Source organism: Microtus ochrogaster, chromosome 1 (assembly GCF_000317375.1).
Source record: "Microtus ochrogaster isolate Prairie Vole_2 chromosome 1, MicOch1.0, whole genome shotgun sequence".
In the NCBI taxonomy this organism is placed as follows: Eukaryota; Metazoa; Chordata; class Mammalia; order Rodentia; family Cricetidae; genus Microtus; species Microtus ochrogaster.
This window is the reverse complement of record NC_022009.1, coordinates 73,654,900-73,674,580: the sequence shown is the minus strand read 5'-3', so window position 1 is coordinate 73,674,580 and position 19,681 is coordinate 73,654,900.

Below are 19,681 nucleotides of genomic sequence, written 5' to 3'. Positions count from 1 at the left end.
CTTAACAAACTCATGTTAAGGCTCTGTTGCTGAAGAAAATGCCTACACAGTGGTATAGAGAGATTGCAAATTCCAGAGAGGCTGGAAACAAAAAGTAAGCAAGGTTCAAGGTCTGCATAGCAAGACTGACACATACATTAAAGTCACAGAGACTGTGGATGCATACACAGGACATAAAGGGATCTGTACAAGGTGAGGTACCAGCACAGAGAGAAGTGAATCAAGCCCCTATATCTGACCCAGAAGCTATTTCCATTTGACAACCACAAGTGTTTTTGGTTGGTTTTACCCTTTTAGTTTTTATTCTTTTGGGGGTCTGACTACCTAGCTCTCAAATAAATCATATACAGAGTCTTATTCTTTCTTTCAAATGCCTGGCCTTAGCCTGGCTTGTTTCTAGCCAGCTTGTAAAAAGCTATTCGATCTACCTTTTGCCTCTGGGCTTTTATATTTCTCTACTTTTATACACCTTTCTTTACTTCGTATTCCATGCCTTACTCTGTGTAGCCGGGTGGGTGGTCCCTGGAGTCCTCCTTATCCTGCTTCTTGATCTTCCCTCACTCCCGGAGCCCTCTTTTTCTCCTTCTAGTTATTCTTTCTGCCATCCCTGCCTACCTTTCTCCTGCCTTGCTATTGGCCATACAGTTCTTTACTATATTAATCAGGTATTTTAGACAGGCAAAGTAACACTGCTTCACAGAGTTTAACTAATGCAACATAAAAGAATGCAACACATTTTTGCATCATTGAACACACGTTCCACAGAACATACAAATGTAACCCATTTTAAAATAATCCACAACACACTAGCAAATGAAAAATCAATTCTCCAATGAGGTCTCATTGGGAATATAAATGACAAGCTCAGACCCCATCTTCAGCAGTGAATGGTAATCACAAAAGATACTCAGTAACATTTTTTGAGGTATTCAAATGCCTGAATTAGAGGGATGTCTTTTTAAAATTACAACATATCAGACAGTGGATATTACAGTCACAGGACACAAAGTGAGCAGTAAAGGCAATGATGATATTTAACAACTTATGGAATGAAAGAGAAGACACAAACAGTATCTTTATCTATACTCCAGTTTGTGCTTCTGTTTGAGATGTTATGAAACATTTAAATAGGATCATTGCAGGAACAGCAGGTCCCTGCTGATAGGTTTTGAGAGCTTATAGTCTTGGCTCACTTGCCTTTGTTATCACTACTTCTTAGATGTTGTTGTGAGGTGATTGTTCAGCTTCCTTGCCTGTGGAATACCCTGTCTTTCCAACTATTATGCACTCTACCTCTGGAACTGTAAGCCCAAACAAAATTTCATAATTAAGTTGCTTCTGGTCATGGTATTTTTGTCACAGCAATAGGAAAGAAACTGATGTACAATTGGTGAAGATACAAACTGTTATGTAAATGTACAATGACAAAACACCCGGAACTAGAGGCTATTTGCAGTGTTTTGTGAGGCTTGTTACTTCTGTAGTCTTGGAGGCAGTTATCCGTCAATTGCAATGAACTGATACTTTTACCTTCCCCCCACTAATATGAAGAGACATAAACCAGATGATGCTTGATTTCATTCTCTAATACTAAAATAACATCTAATTAGCTGCTAAATAATCTCTGTTGGACTTTTTCCAGACAACCTTAAACATCTTTAAGAGAGAAAAATGTTTCAGTTGACACTGCATTTTGCTCGGTGCCTTTCTCCTTTGCTCTGTCAAATATCAAATGGATACATTGAAAATTTGAAAACCTTGCCAGGACTGATAAACACACACTGGACAGGATTGCACCAAGATCTGGCTAGGATTCATATAAGCATCCTCATTCCTTGGCTGAGCTTGGTTTTCAGCCTTCTACTGAGATGCAAGCCATTGGCCTGTGCTTCCTGTCATTTGCAGGCATTCAGGTTCAACTGGATTAATCAAATTAAAAGATCAAAGGAAAAATATACCTCTAATCAGGAGTTGCTATAGCACAGTCATTTCTTTATGTCTACAACAAGTCATTTTTGACAGGGACTGTCACACAGGAGTAAAGACTGACATTAATAGACATTTTAATAAATTATTTTGAAAGGTTATTCACCACATACATTCCCAGCAAAATGTCAAGAACAAGCCAAAGCAAGTCCTTTATATTGATTCAGGGAGAATGAGTTCACTTGAAAACAAAGTATGTTTTCCTAAAACTATTTATTGAAATAATATTTTCTTTCCCGCTTGTTCACTTGAAAATTCCTCATGTTCAAACAAATGTCACACTATGGAATTATTGTGTTGCCACATTCTTTCCTAAACTCAAGTAGCAGCGCTTAGTTTGCCTTTCTGTTCTGTGAGTCCATTTGCAGTGTGTTATTTCTTACCTTTCTCCCTTTTTTCTGGAGTGGCAATGAATGTAGAACAATCATGGGAAACAATACTGAATATTTGGCTCCAATCCTTCTTTAAGATAGGAAAGAAAATTGTGTCCTCATTTGAATTCTTTTCCTTTGATTGAAAATAGACTTTTTTTCTCATACCCTCACTCTACAACTTCTACTTCCTTTCTGCCTCCCCTCCCTTCTGGGTACTCCCTTTCTGTCTCTTATTAGAAAATGATAGACTTCTAAGAGATATCAATAAACCATAACAAAATAAAATATAACAAGGTAGAGTAAAATCGTTCATGTTGAACTTAGAGTAGGCAAGTCAAGAGAAGGAAAAGAGCCCAAGAGAAGGCACAAAAATCAGAGACCCACTTCTTGACATACTCAGGAGTCCCATAAAAATACTGAGGTGAAAGCTATAATATATACAAAGAGGGTCTGGTACAGACCTGTGTGGGTCCTATGCTTGCTGCTTTAGTCTCTGTGAATTTATATGAGCATTGCCCAATTGATTTAGAGGAACTTATTCTATTGATGTCCTCCATCTCCTTTGGGTCTTATACTCTTTCTTCTCCCTCATGTGTGGATTTCCCTGAACTGTAGCAGAGGGATTTGCTGGAGACATACAAGAGCTATGTGTTCCAATGTCTCTCACTTTCTACATAATATCTGGCTGTATTCCTTTGTATGTGTTCCCATCTGCTGTAGGAGGAAGCTTCTCTGATGACAGATGGATAAGTTACTGATCAGTGAGTATAGCAGAGTATCATCAGGGATCATTTTAACACCACTGTTTTTTTTTTTTTTAACCACTTATATTTGTTTTTATCCTAAGTCTCTGGGATATCCAGCCTTTGGTTCTAGGTTACCCAAAAAGTTTATGGTATGGGTTTTATCTCATGTTGTGGGCCCTAAGTCCAGTCAGACACTGGTTGGTTACCCGGAAGCTTTGTTCCTCCATTGACCCACATAATTTGCAGGCAGGACAGCATTGTGTCTCAAAAGGTTTGTGGCTGGTTTGGCATATATGTTTCTTTTTTGGTAACTTTCAGAGCACCTTCCTATAAAAACACTAGAATATGTGAATATGAGCCATTAAATAAATGAAAACCAAAGTACAACCCATAGATCCAGAGAGGTTATGTTTTGAGGAAGGGATAGGGCAGGAAACATGAGTCTCCTGGGTGAGGGAAATGGAGTAGATTTTCTGGGTAGACTGGAGGTGGAAGGGACAGGAACTGGAGGATTAGGTGGGGAGGGGGAAGGTAAATGAGGATGAGTGTGGAAATGTCGAGAGACAGCTGGAATTAAGGGAGAATATTGAAACCTCATACTTTGGAACCTTGTTAAAATATGTGAAGGTGATATTAGTTAAATCTCCAAATAATGGATGAAATAAAATCCTAAATGGGGGGGGGGGTCTCCAAATGAAGCTAGTTCTTGGCTAAACGGTTCCCATGGAAATTTCCAAACATTCTAGCCTGTGGGCAAAGTGATTGGTTGGTCTCCACAAACTGATAGCAAGGTCCCTTGAAAAAAAATAAAGTCATCAGGTCCACCTGGAAAAAAAAAGTTAAAAAAAAAACATGTAACCAAGCAGTTAATTAATATATCAGCATGCCACTTCAAGAGTTCAGTAGTCTGCAGTAGACTATGGTCTGAGACTGGCTTGCAGGTGTTTGCGGTGTAAGGTGACATCATTTTATGACAATGCCATTTGATTCGCGGCTAGAAATTTCTGAGTGTATATATAGAAAAGCACAGGACTATCAGTGACTAAAAATGTTTCAGTTTATTCCAGTTCTAACGGTATCTGTGCAACCGTTTGCTTGCTACTCCCTTTATTTGTTAACTTAACCATGAATCCAAACTACAAAGGAACCATTCATCAGTCAGGAAGAAAAATGGAAGATGTTCTGGAAGTCGTATTCATATTTTTATAGATCCCCATACTAGAAAATCTGTTTATTACAAACTTGTAGAGTAATCTTCCATACTTTCCTGACATTTTCTTTGATTAATTGCACCATTAGTATGACAAGTAATTTATAATATCAGTTATGCTCTAATGCAAAGCTTAATATCCTCATGGTCATATGAGATTTTAATAAAGTGGGGAAGAAATGACATACCTTTCTTCTAAACTAAATCTTTATTAAAATCACATACAATTATATTCATTCTCTCCAGCAAATGCAATAAGAGCTGATCAATCTTCTCTATTATGATACACCAGATTATCACTAAAATTGTACTATGCACTGAGGCAAAAAAATGGCTTATTAAAATATTTAAAATTACTCTTCATGATTCTCAAATGCATGCTAAATGCAAAAAAGTATTTGTATAAGGAAATTTACCATATTTTGCTTTTTGACCAAATTATTTCAAACAATAGAAGTGAGTCATGTGTGAAATCTCAAAGTTTTCCAATAGACTCAATAGATTTAATTTAGATAACATCAATTCTAAGGTGACTATCAAGTGCTATTCAAGCAAATAATTTGCACATGGAAACTAGCTGGTTTAATAAAAGCCCAAGAATAAAAATAAACATAAGAATACATTTCCATATTTAAACTTCCTATTTCTGGGTATTTTTATGGAAAACATTATAGATTAATGAATATATTTAGAGTTTTATTTATACATGGATTCATACTTTAAAGTATCTCTCATATTTAAATACATGATTATAAGGCTAAGTTAACAATCGTCACTGAAACCTCAGAGGCTCTAAGTCTTCATAACTGATATTTGAAGGGACATTCTATATGTCAGTTCTAGCATACTGTACTTGACCATGGATATACTTGCTTTTATTAGGGTAAGTCCACATTGTCTATCCTCGGTATTGTTACATACAATAAATCTTCACGTACAGAAGCTCTCAGACCTATTATTTAAAAAAATTACCAATGTTTCCTATAAAACAGACCTGTTTGTAAAGCCTAAATGTTGAAACAACAGTCACCTGCCAAATAACACATGACCAAAAACAAAAGAAAGAAATGACTTTCTGAGCAATGCAGTGGGCCTTGCAAAAATTCTGTTTTTATGCAGAAAGACCACATTAATTGGCCTCTTATAAACACATTTATCAAGATGTGCTAAGGAAGAAACATTAATCAGATGCATTATGCTTTTTTATAGTGATATTTAAATAGAAAGTGGCATCTAAGGTTCGGAAAGTGAATTTTACTCCATTTTGAACTTTCAAGATTTTCTTAATTTTGGCATCTTGGTGACTGCACACTTTAGTGAAGTTATGACTGAATGTAACTTGAATCACTTCACCAAGCCTGAGGAACGCCAGGATGAACAGCAAGCAGAAGCAAGTGTCTCCTCCCAATCTGGAGAATGCCCTCTTCCCCCCTCCCCTCCGCCCACCACTTTCATCTTGAAAGTACTCTGCCACCTGGTTAACTCTAAAGGAGCCCAGTTTCCAATAGCAGTTCTTTTTCAGTTCAAGCCTATTGCCTCTTAATTGGTATCTGGGATCATTATCATTGCATAGCATAGGCTTGCTTCTCAGGGATAGCTGGTAGGTGGTTTAATAGATGTTTAGCATCTTTTCCATGAAGCGATTTTTACAAACAATATGGTGTCCTCTATTTGTAAAGAGATACAAAGTTTTTAAAAGATCTTTTCGCAATGCATGCTTTCTTGAGCAGCCCACTCTGATGCATGACATGGGTACAATAGATGCAGAAGTCTTACACTAAGTGATTCTCTCTTTGTTTCACGTTACACATGGAAAATTCCTAGTCCTGGAGAAAGCTAGGGATCCTGTTTTCAGATTCATGTCCTCTGACCAAATGTTCCCACTAGGAATTATATAAGTGTATCTGGAATACAACATTGTTTTTACCATAAAAAGCTGAACCTTAGTACCGCATGCATAAATATTGGAAATAGCCAGGCACAGATTGAAGAAACAGTTTTAACAGTTACAGTTCTGTCCTCTAAAAACAGTTTTATGTACTTAGAACTTTTCACTTGTTTCAAATTTGTCTTTAACAGTTTTATAATTTTTACTTCTTTATAATTTTTCTTGCTCTTGAGAATTTCAATGCAACGAAATTCTTTTCTTAGACTCTGGAATCACCGAATGAAAGTAACATGTCTTTTGACAACAAAGACTCAATTAATAACTGAGTACTCCCTGATGTTTGAGGGCATAAGGTCAGGAAATATTTGACCCCTGCAATGCTCAGGGTTTTCCTTTCCTGTCAAAATGACTGACAAGGTTTTTGGATGCCTGTGTATATTTGAGCTCTGAGAATACATACCTATTAAAATAAAGATTGATAATGATGCCTTTCAAGAAAGAGAAATGTGTGGCCATGTAACAAATATCCTTGGGAGTTCAGACACCAGTGGCAAAGTTTTAGTTATGTAAAGGTATTTTGTCAGTTGCTGTGACTAAACTAATTTAGGATATTTCTTTTAAAATTCGAGGTGATTATAAGTGTTAATTACTAGGATGAATTCAGAGATAATTTTCTATTGAATATTATCAGTCAGTCACAATAATAATTTAACTACATTGCACTTGAGAACATTAATGCCAATGGTGTTTCACTAATAACTTTGTAACCAAAGCTGCTTTAGTGATCTAAACTAATTACAAAAAAATTTTGTTATTTCCTATTATTTAAATACTCAATCTTTTACCAAATACTCCTCCTAAGGTTTTGTATCTTTGGTGTTTAACTTCTCCTTTGGTAGTGTGCAAAATACCTTCCTGTACCATAAACACTAGTCTGTAAGGGGGGAAGGCTTTTTGTAGGCACCAGCTCAGTTTGTCCATGTTCACTGAGTCATGTAAATGTTGTCTTCAGGAACAGGGCCTTACTATTTGTTTGTGGAGAGCAACCAACAGCCTTGCCAACAGCCTGGTGGCTTGGCGGTTTCCGTGGGGCCCCTTTAACTAACAACTTGATTAACTGCAAATCATTCCTGGAACTGGAAGTTTCTTTTGGTGATGAGAGACATTCGGTTGAAGCTGTATTTCCTGGTGCTTCACCCTTCCCACTAGTCCCTTACTTTATACCCAGCTTGTATGGTTGTACAGATCATAACATTTTTATCAGCAACTTAACTAATATCCACATAAAAGCAAATACCGCATTTGTCTCTGCGGGTCTGGGTTGAACCACTCAGGATGAATTTTTGTAGCTCCAGTAGTTGCCATGCTTGAATCACTAACCCAAACAGGGAAATCAAATCATTGTAACTAAAGTAAGGATAATTGTTTTAAAATGTATAATTTTAATTTAATAATAAATTTGACATATTTGAAAATATTCTTACTTTTTTTTTTTACATAGTCTTTTTTACCTATTTATGGCTTTGGGCTCAAGGTTGCTGTGTTTTAAAGAGCTAGTGGCAAAGCTCATCCAGTTGTATGATAAAAATAACCTCTGACACTTGTTTAGCTACAAAGATACAGCACTTTCTTGATTTCTGGTTGTTTGTCTACATTATCTTTAATTGGCATGAATTTCTGCACACATAAAACTCGTTTTTAGAATTCAAAAGCTATTATTTTTATTGAAATAATGTAGAAGTTGAAATGAATGATATGTGGACTTAAAAAATTCTAAATATGATACAGCGTATGTATTACAAAACACTTAAACATATGGCAAGGGCAGAGGACAACTTGATTGAGTAGGTCCTCCCATTCTACCACAGGCTTCTTAGGGCTTCAACTCAGGTCAAGTTTGACTGTGGGTGCGTTTCCACATTGAATTGTCTTACCAGCCCATGATTTATTATTAATCAGAAAAATAGAAATTAAATTCAAAGATCCACAAGAAATCTTTCAAGAGAAATAAAGTTTTTTTTAAAAAAGTACAAAAATAAATTTTATTGTAGAGAAACCTATTTTTTCATTGATTGTTAATTTTAAATTGAGATTTAAAATTTCCAGTAGCCACAGACTCTAAAGAAGGCTATAAGAGTCTCCTGGAGTTGGAGTAGCATGCAGTTGTGAACAACCATAAGTGTGTCTGTCCTTTGAACCAAATTGGGCCCTAAATGCTCTTAACCACTAAGTCATCTACCCTGCCCAACAGTAATTATTTTCTATTAGAGGAACAGAATTAAGTAGATTATGCTTTTGTGACAATCTATGATACTCTACTATGATCAGATATATAAATAATCAAAATCAAATAAAATATTTAAAATTTCACTTCCAAACTTTATTTAACCTACATATTTTCTTGATATTTAAAACATTCTGTTAAAACAGTATCCTTTATTATAATATGCATGAAATTAGTGTGTAGAAGAATCAAAGTAACACATTAAAGTAATATTCTTTTGAAAGTTAACACATGACATTTAAATGTTATCTTTCAATCAAAATTTTGCCACATTTTAAATAAATGAGTAAAATATCTAAGATACATTAAATAATTATTATCTTTTTCTGAAAAAATAAACATTCATGCATTTTTCTCATTCCTATTTATTTTTACTACGTGATAAATTTAAGGCCACATAAAGGAGCAAATGGATACTTGCTATTTAGATATCTATCCCATATGCTTCCAGTATACAATTTGGAATGCAAAAGAATGCTTGGTAGCTAAATTACTGAATATATTTTCTTGCAATAAAAATAGAAGTGCCTTTGTAGAAATGCTGTGGAATTTTCCTATTAAACATGGTAAAATAATTTCTTACCATCTGTAGCGTTCATTTAAGGAATGTAAACAGCGGTATATTTGCCATCTGTTTGAGAGACTTTTTAAGATAGATACTTTCAAATCTGTCATTCAATGATATTACCCATTTTTTCATCTGAAGATGATGCTTTAAAGTATGATCAATGTTATTTTTTGTAGTCAGACATATATGTTATGTGTGTGAGCCATCAAAGGGCAATAAAGATAGCCAGTAACAGTCATAATAGTTCTCTTAGCACCAATAAAACAGTACAAAATTGCTATTTGAAAACATCTAGCATCTTGCTGAAGGTGAAAAGGAAATTGTCTATGGGATGAGTACTGCATATCAGCTCACACCAGGTAGCCATTAAGCCAGTAATTTACAATCCTAGCCATTCCCCTATCCTTGGAAACATTTTGAAAAATGTTGCTGCCCACAGCAATTTCCCTAGGTTTTTCATCTAACAGTGTTCCAGATCAATTAGTTCCTCTACATATCTGAGAAAGCAAACTAATCACAAGCATACTGCATACACTAAATATGTAGAGAATATAGATATTCTATGCATTCTAGATATTCAATATTCACATCTATGAATGTACATATGAATGTATTTACCTGTAAGTCCATTGTGCTTTTTTGGATGGAGGCACATAAACATTCAGATGCTCTTATATTGTTTCCAGTAGTTAAAAAAAATAGTTCTCATGAAATTAAGTGACCAACTAGCTTAGAAAGTTTAGAATATTTATATAAATACAACAAATAAAATGATTCCTTTAAAATAACACATTAGTTGAAAAATGCTGCAGTACTTCTTTTGGCTTCAATTTGAATACTTCCAAGAAATTTCTGAATAATGTTCTGCTGCATATGCAGCCTGGCACAGAAGCCAGGAATAACACTTCAACTGCAATGATCACAGTGAGAAGAGGCTGGCACAACTGCAGGGAGCCCCTCTGACAATAAATAGAACTATTTCCGTCATTGACTGACCATTTGAGTAATTACATAAGAACGTATCATTTCCTATTACTGGTTCAGTCATCAGACATGCTTGTAAAGTTCTGGAAAGACTAGAAAAGTCATAGGATCAAAGAGTTTGAGATGGAATGTTTCATAATAACATAAAAAGCCTCACCAAAAGAATCTTGCTAATATGACCACCCAAACTTGATCTGAACAATGAAAACACCAAGGAATGTGTCAAATTTGATGTGGAAAAGTCCAAATGTCCTCAACCTCAACTCAACTCATAAGAACTACAGGCAACCGCATAAAGCTGGAGCTGGAGATAGGCTCCTGTCTATTTCGGGGCAACAAATAATCAGCCCAGAAAACATAGATAAAAGTAATATTATGTGGACTGAAAATATTATATTTAGAAATACATACCACATATATGAATGCAATAACAATTAATAAAAAAAGGGCCATGAGTTTGAAGGAGAGCAATGAGAAACAGATGGAAGGGTTTGGTGGGAGAAAATTGAATGGAAAAATATTGTAACTAAATTGACCTTTGAAAAATAATCAAGAACAAAAAAGGGGCATTTTGGAGATTCCTGTTGTACATGCTGACTTTTCCTGTGACCAAGGACTGAGCAGTTAAGTTAATAATATGTTATTGTGACTTGATGGCTCCACATATTAAATTACTTTGAAATTAAATGTATTCTTTTTTTGCCAAGTTGAGAGTTCATATATTTTAATTAAAATATGTATTTGTGTCTGCTCTTATAAATACAGTGCTGTGGTGTTCTAATTTTCTGAAGACCTTTATAGATAGGCAACTTTGTAAGTGGATTTTAGTGCTTTAAATAGGCGGTCTCAGAAGGGAATCTCACTGAGAAGGATTGATTCTCACAGTTCACTCATAAATTCATCTGGATATAGTTCACTTGAGGGAAGACACATGAGAGGCAACAGCCAGGATGATTCTAGTCATCTACTACTGGAAAACATGGCTAATTTTTGTAGTATAATGCAGCTTGTTAAATTAGAAATATAAAAATGTAATTTCCTCATGCAAGAGAAAGCTATGAGAAAAATGAGAATCTTTTAACAACAGAGGAATTATGTAGAATATTTATGAATGGATATAAGACGAAAGGACAAGAATTTGACTGAGGAATGAAAATACTTGTATAAAAAGAGAAAACCACCATAAATGTGAATGAGTTATAAAAGGCTATGAGCATTATAAAGTAACTGAGAACATGGATGCTTGGAAGCACATGTTCCAGAACTCTCAGAGTATGATAGCTCATGCTCCATTGAATAAGCGGAAGCTTTGTCTTAGATCCTTTATCTGTTTGTTTTGCTTTAATAAAATACCACAAATGAAAAGCTGCTTGGAAAAGAAAGGGTTTATTTAGTCCTATGATTCTTAAGTCACAATCCACCCCTGAGGGAAGTCAGGACAGGAATTCAAAGCAGGAACAGGAATACAGAAAATGAAACAGAAGCCATGGAGTAATATTGCTGCAGGCTTGTTCCCCTCGCTTACTCAATATTTCTCTTATACACCCACCCAAAACCACCTATCCATAGGTGGTGACAGTCACAATGAGCCAGGCCCTTCCCCATCAGTCTTCAGTCAAGAAAATGTACTAGCTTTGGCCATCCTAATAGATTCCTGGGAGATTCCCTTGCACCAGGCTTCTTTCTGACTCCAAACCCCCATTTCCCATCATCACTTTCAGTACTCTCCTCTTCCACCCCCACCCAATACAGTCCTTCTTCATGTTCCTATCACCCACCCTCACCCAGCCCACCACAAGTTCTGTTCTACTTTTCCTTCACAGGGTGATCCATTTGTTCGCCCCACCTTGGGCACTCCTTGTAGCTAGTCTCCCTCGCTGTGTCTGCGGATCGTGGCATCGTTATCCTTGACTTTACATCTAATACCCACTTAGAAGTGAGCAAATGGCATGTTTGTCTTAGCGACTCTGGGTTACCTCACACAGGGGGTATGTGGTGTGAACTGGCCAGCTCCTGTGGCAAGACAAGACCTCCATGAGAGGCATTGGGATACCAACGAGACATACAACCTGTTATCAATAGTCTGTCTCACCTGTACCAAGGGCTTGGTTAAGGTTGGCACAGAGATTGTGGGAGTGGCCAACAAATGACTGGTATAGCCCGAAATCCATGCCACAAAAGTGAGCCTACTGTTGACACTGCCTAGGGTACTAGGACTCAGGGGCTGGATGGCCCAGAAATCTAGGATTGAACCAAATACGTTTAGAGCAAAAAAGTCAAAGTAATGATGTTTAATGATATTCTGCTGTGCTCATAGATTGGTGACTACCCAAATTTTTATCAGGGAGCTTTCATCTAGGAAGTGATGGAAAAAGATGCAGAGACCCGCAGTCTCAGTGTCTGAGACTCAGAGAAATCCTGCTAAAGAGGGGAAGGAAGGATTGTATGAGCCACAGGGAAAAAGGACATCTCAGGAATACCCACAGAAACAACTAAGGTGGGCTCATAGGAATTCGAATCAACAAGAAAGTCTGCATGGGACCTGCCTAGGCCTTCTCTGTATATGCCACATTGTGTAACTTGGTCAACTTGTAAATTTCCTAACAGTGGGAACAGTGGCTGTCCCTACTGCTTTGCTTAACTTTGAGACCCTTTTCTTCAGACTGGGTTGCCTTGGCCAACCTTAATAAAAGGGAAGGTGCTTAATCTTACCTGCAATCTGATATTCCACACTTTGTTGACACCCATTTGAGATTATAATGCCTCTTTTTGAACAGAAACAAAGGACGAGTGGATTGGGCAGTTGCTGGAGAAGAGTTGGGGAGAAGGAATGGAAGGAGAGGAGGTACAAAAAACTGGTCAGTATGTAAAATAAGTAAATAAATTGAAATAAAAAAGAAAATGCCCTATAGACCTTCCTACAGTGAATATTATGGAGGCATTTTCTCAATTGAGGTTCTTCTTCTCACATAACTCTAGCGTGCATCAAGTTCAAAATCTAAAGAACAAACAAACAAGAACAAGACAACTGACAATTTGATCAACTTAACACTACTTAACAAAAAATTGTCATTATTAATTATGTCCAAAGGTCCATATGATTATAATAATCATCACAATATAAGCATTCCAACTTCCAAAAGTCCTATGGTCTTATAAATCAAGATTTTTTAAAAGTCAAGTCTTTATAGTAGTTAACATCTTTATAAAAGTTGGACGCACCCTCTTGTGCCAAATTATCTCACTCAGGATGATGTTTTCTAGTTCTTTTACCTGTGAATTTCACATTTTAATATCAGAATAAAATTCCATTGTGTAAATATAACATGTTTTCTTTATCCAGTTGCTACCTATTAGGGATAGAATAGCAACAAATATGGTTGAGCAAGTATCTTTGTGGTAGGATATAGAAGTCTTTGGATATATGCCCAAGAATGGTATACTGGATCTTGAGACAGACATACTCCAAGTTTCCTGAGGCACCACTATACTGATTTGCACAATGTCTGTACAATGCCATAAGCGATGGATGAATGCTCCCCTTACTCCATATCTCTTACTCCAGAATGAGATGTCATTTATGTTATTGGTCTTGGCTATTCTGACAGGTATAAGATGAAAACTCAAAGTAGTTTTAGTTGGCATTTCCATGATGACTAATGATGTTGAATATTTCTTTAAGTGCTTCTCAGTCATTTGTGTTTCATCTTTTGAGAAATCTGTTTAGAGCGGTACTCCATTTCTTAATTGAGTTAGTTATTTTCTGGATGCAAAATTTTTGGCTCAGGTTTTTTTTTTCCGGTCTTCATATATTTTAGATAACCCTTTATCAATTGTGCTGTCTGGAATAAAAGAAACACTGAACCCTTATTTACTGTTGAAGAGAATATAAAGTGATTCATCCATTATGGAAATCCTCATGGATATTTCTCAAAAATATAAAAATAAAAGAGTCAAAATATAGAATAAAAGAAGATCCTGAGTAGCTGATAAAAGATTAATGTTCATAATATATAACAAACAAAAATATTAAGAGGAAACAGCTCATGTTTAAAATGATTAAGGGAGATGGTAGAAGTGCATGGTAGACAATTGTGAGAACATAATCTGCAGAAAACATGTAAAAAGTCGGCCCTATGGTAGAAGCATAAATAATACCAGGACTTGTGGGGAGATGGGAGACCTAAACAAGAAGAACATACCAGAAGTTCATAGGCAAATAAGCCTACATACAGTGGGAAAACAAGAGAGACCATGTTTCAAACAGGTGAAAGGTTAGCATTGAAACCCAAGATTGTCCTCTAACCTGTACATGTGTTTCATGACCCACATGCACATGCATTCACAAATACTATTGAACATATACACGATCAGGCACAAACTATCCAAGTTTATTGAGACAATAATCACAATAGTGATCATATGTTAATGGCTTAACCACACATCAACAGATGCACTGCCAAAGAAATTGTGTACCTATATTTATTCAGCCAAGTATGGATATATAAATAGAGAGAGAGAGAGAGAGAGAGAGAGAGAGAGAGAGAGAGAGAGATTCCAGTGCACAGTGCAGCACTGGCTATCCTTGGAACTCACTGTTTAAAGTAGGCTTGCCTTAACTCAAATATTTCACTCAGCCTCTTCCTACTGAGTACTGGTATTAAAAGTATATTTTACCATGCTCAGCCTTTATTTATCTATTTTTGATTTACCAAACTAGATGTTTGAAATGATTAGGAATAAAACTTTTCAACTCAGTAACCATTAGATTGAAACCATACCTAACCTTCTGGATCATTATACTTCTTGTTACTGTGCCATATTAACTACCAAAAACATTTGAAAGGTGGGGTATGTTTCAGCTCATGGGTGAGAGAGAAAAAGAGACCATTATGGTGGGATGTAAGGCAGTAGGAGTGTGAAGCTGCAGGTCACATTGTCTCCCGAATTAGGAAGCAGAGAGGGATGTAAGCTGGTCCTCAGTTGGCTATCTCTACTGCGATCCATCTTCTAAGTTTAGAACTTCATTTCACATGTTAAACTAAGCAACATTCATGATAGAACTTTTATCATTTATACATCTCTCATGGGTATACCCATCTTTCACACAAAAGGAAACAGTATGTATAGAAGTCACATGTATTCTTAATGCATAAATATTAGCTTGGCAAGAGTTAGCACAAAATCTTCCAGTCAATAATCAATAGCTCCACATTTTCACTAGGATTCTTGTAAATATATTTTAGTAGTATTACCAGGTTGAAGGGTACAGAAGGATATTGTGATAGGAATCATGGAGCACTTATGACCTTTGTTATACTCTTTTCCCATTATGATCTCCCAATATTTAATGACTCCAATCATTTCATACACAACACTTAATTACTCTCCTTAATAATTGATGACCTACTAAGTTACAATACCAGGTCAATGTTCTGAATTAGTGTAAGGCAAATTTCCACTGGTTTGTTTTTACTAGAACAACCTATTTCAGATTTGATTTCATGCTTTCTATGATGTTTGCTTCATAAATACACTAGACTGGGTAGCATCTGTCTATAGGACAAAGAAGTGGGTGTTTTGGCTTTCTATTGTTATTGAAATTCTGTAAGTTTGAAGGTAATGAACCACTTATGGAAAAGGCTGTAGATGTTTCAAACACTCTTTTAAAAAATACTGGGGTTTTCTAGGTCATTTTTTTATATGGATTACCAATATCATGCACGTGTTATTCCCACCTGAGACTTCCAGCCTTGTTTTCTGGGAATAGAGATCCAACAACGGAAGTGAACATAAGTATGAAGCTCCTGCTTTGTGTGCTATGAGCCACAAAATCCTTAGTCTCTGAAGAGTTTTATGCTGCCTCTCATTGCCCACGAGTCAGGGAAGGACTATCTTGTGAATAATAATGCAGGTAATCTCTCTTCCCAGCTCTTGACAAAAATCTCCAGTCAATATGCAGTGGTCACCACTGGATCATACACATTGTACCACATAGCTCATAAATTATTAATTCAAAAACATTGATAATCACTTATTCCACACATTTTCTCAAAATATCTGATGTCACTTCATATGTATTGCAGTGACATCACTCGCTTTGTTGTAATACATTTAAAGATCCAGATCACTGTGATGTGGAAAACAAAAAAGTCACCTAATGTCATAAATATGCTACTCACATCAAAGATACTCGTAAAGTCTCTAAAATACTCAACAGTGACCCTGTTAATGCTGCTACTTCAATCTTTGGAGTGTTTGCTTTGCCTTTTTGTTTTGATGCTTTGCTAAATAAATGTTCAACTGTTCAAAACTTGCGCCTTAAGTCCTTTATTCAATAAGATAAGAACCCAGGGACTATTTTGAATCTATCAGATTGGAAGATTAGGTCTTTCAGGGTACCCTCCATATCATGCCCAAATAAGTTGTTGAAAACAAATCATTTTAGAGTATTTACAAGGTATTTGCAAGCTATTACTTATTACTTTATATTCATGAAAGTTTGATGACTTGAATTTTGTCTTAACTTTCCAACAATAGTCATTAAACCTTTTCAGTATGATTCATTTGATTGCTTTAAATTTTATATGATGTGTTTGTTATTTTCAGTTCTCTGTGACAAATCCATATTAACTTTTGATTTTCTGGGTTCAGTTTTCAATTAAGATATATTTTGTTAATTTTTCCTGAACCTGTGCCTCTCTCCAATTTAATGGAACCTACCTGTAAACCATTTGAAATACCTTCAATTTGCTGAAAGTAAACCACGGTGGTAGAAATGAGAAGTTTTACTCAGTAGATACAGTATATTTCTATTTTTACCTCGTAATTGCATAGCATGTGAGAGAAAATGTGCCCTCCCTCTCAACTGTAGTATGACTGAAAAAGTACACTAGTAAAAGCAATTTAGAAAATACCTTGACATGCAGGCTAGATGTGAGGAAGTGGGCTTTAAAACTCAACAATTCACAGCTTGTTATTGCCATGGAACCATAAGATAATGCTTACATGTATGTAAAATGGTATGTTAACAGCTCTTTGTTTTGGAACTAGATAAGGCAAAAATGGTAGTTTTACATAAATATTTTTCTGTAATAATTACAATGAAAAATACTGAAAACACATAAAGAAGAAATCAGTTTGTGTGCATCACTACAATCTAAGCATCAACTAAAAATATGCTCCAACAAATAAACAGAGAAAAGTGTTTGCTGATAGACAAGAAACTCAATATAAAAGTATTGAAGTAGGGAGGCTGGAAACATGGCTGAGCCATCAAGAGCACATGCTTTTCAGTCAGCTCTGAGGTCAGTTCCAAGTAACCACATGGTATCTCTCAACCATCTTAATGGAATCTGATGTCTGCTTATGACAAACAGCTGCACATTCAGATCGAGCACTCATACACATAAAATAAATAAATCTTTAAAAAAACTAAGCAAAATATGAAAATATCCTTAAATATATTGGTATTATTTGTCAAAATTCTACCCTTAATGTCACACTTTCAAACTGAGGTACTAGATTATTTTTCCTTTAAAATCATACTAGAATATGAATATTATTATAATTATCATTATTGTTATTATTATCATTGTTGTTGTTAATATAATGAAGTTGCTAGATATAAGATGAATCTAGGTAAATTACCTTCATTTACTGAGTTCAGCAAAGCAAATATATGTACCTTGGATTAATTCTAGCAAGTAATGTGTTAATTCATGGAAGAAATAGTCAACTTTTAATAAAAAACATCAAAAAAGTACAAATATACTGTATGATAATTTATCAAGTTGAACTATATGAAACTACTGTTTTGGCAGGTCAATATTAGCAATTTCATATGGTTGAACTTAATATATCCATGAAGAACACAGAATATTATGAATTTGACATTTCTCTTGGCTTTAATTTATGTATTCATTTGTGGTTCGATCAAAACCCAACACAAGGTAATATGAAAGTCTATAAATTTCCTTAAGAGACTGTTCATAATAAGACAGAAATAAATTACATCAGAAATTATTATCAACTTATAATAACGAAAGGGTAACAGTGGTATATAGGCAGAAATAAGAAGATAGGACATTAAAAATGTTGAAACGGTCCACTGAGTTCTGCCAGGATTTCTAACTATACAAGCTAAGGGCTGGAGAGAGGGCTTAGAGGGAAAAGTGCTTATTGTGTAAGAGTAGGATTTGAGGGGCTTTTTTGAAAAGCAAGTTTTGGACATGGGCACCTACAATACCAGCAATGGAGAATCTGATACATGTGAATTCTAAGTGCTCAATGGCCAGATAGTCTAGATACAATCCAAATTTTCTTAGTTAGTGAAAAGTCTTGTCTCAAAAAAATTCAGGTAGGGAAGCTGTTAAGGAAGCCATACCAGTATCAACCTATGATTTATATAGGTAGTTACGTAAGTAAGTAATCCTATAAGCACATGTGCACATGCATGCACGCACACATACAAGCACAAATAAACACAGGCATATTCACACACAATGAAAAGAAAAAAGTATGAGTTGACCCTGATCTTTAACTATGAAGTGAATAGGGTTTAGAGTGACGGGTACTTGAAAAACTAAATATCTGTATGGTGTTAAAATGAATCCTATCCTTTATATATGTACAAAGACAAATCCTGACAACAACAATATTAAAATGTTAATTTTAGGAAGTTATTGCTTTAAGATGTAAATATAGGTAAATGTGTTTAAGGTATTAAAGTATTACTTTTGTTTTTTCAATTCTTTCAAAACATATTGTTTAGTTTTTGTTTTGATGCTTAAGTATAATTACAGCAGCTCTCTCTTTTATTTTCCTTCTTCCAGTTCATCCCATGCACTCCCTTGCTCTTTTCTCAAATTCATGGCCACATATTATTTAGACATACATATACACAGACACACAAACATGCAAGCTGCTGACTCCATATAATGTTACACACACACACACACATACACACACACACACACACATATATATATATGATTTCAAATTTGAACATTTGGTATTGGATAACCAAATTAGGGGCTCTTTCCTGAGGATAACTATTTCCCCTGCTCACAACATTCATTAGTTGCCTATAGTTTCGTATCGAGGACTGGGCCCTTATGAGACTTAGTATGTCTTTTGGTGTCCCTGTTCAGGCCTAACTTAGGCAGTCACATTGTTGATTTCTTCGTGAGTGTAGCTTTTTTGACGTTTCTCTGAGATGAAATTTTACAGAAAAGTCCCCCTTCCTCTTTCTCTTATAAACTTGTGCCTTTTCTTTCAGTATGATCTCTGAGCCTTTGGTGAAGATATAAAGATTGATTTGGTGGTACCGGTGTATAGATCTTCTTATTCAGGAAGTTGAAGCAGGAGGATTTCAAATTCAAGGTCAACAACAGTTAGTTTAAGGAGAGCCTGGTCAACTTAGTGAGACACTGACTCAAATGAAATGTAAAAGAAAAACTATTGGGGAATATGGTTCAGTAGTAGAGTGCTTGACCATCATGCAAGAGATCCTGGCTTCAATACTCAATATTAGAGTGGACAATGGGTTTGGCACACTCAGGAAGAAAAACAGGTACGCTAGAAGCTTTATTTAAAAGTTAAAATTTCAAAATATTTTAAAATATTTTGAGTTGTTTGCA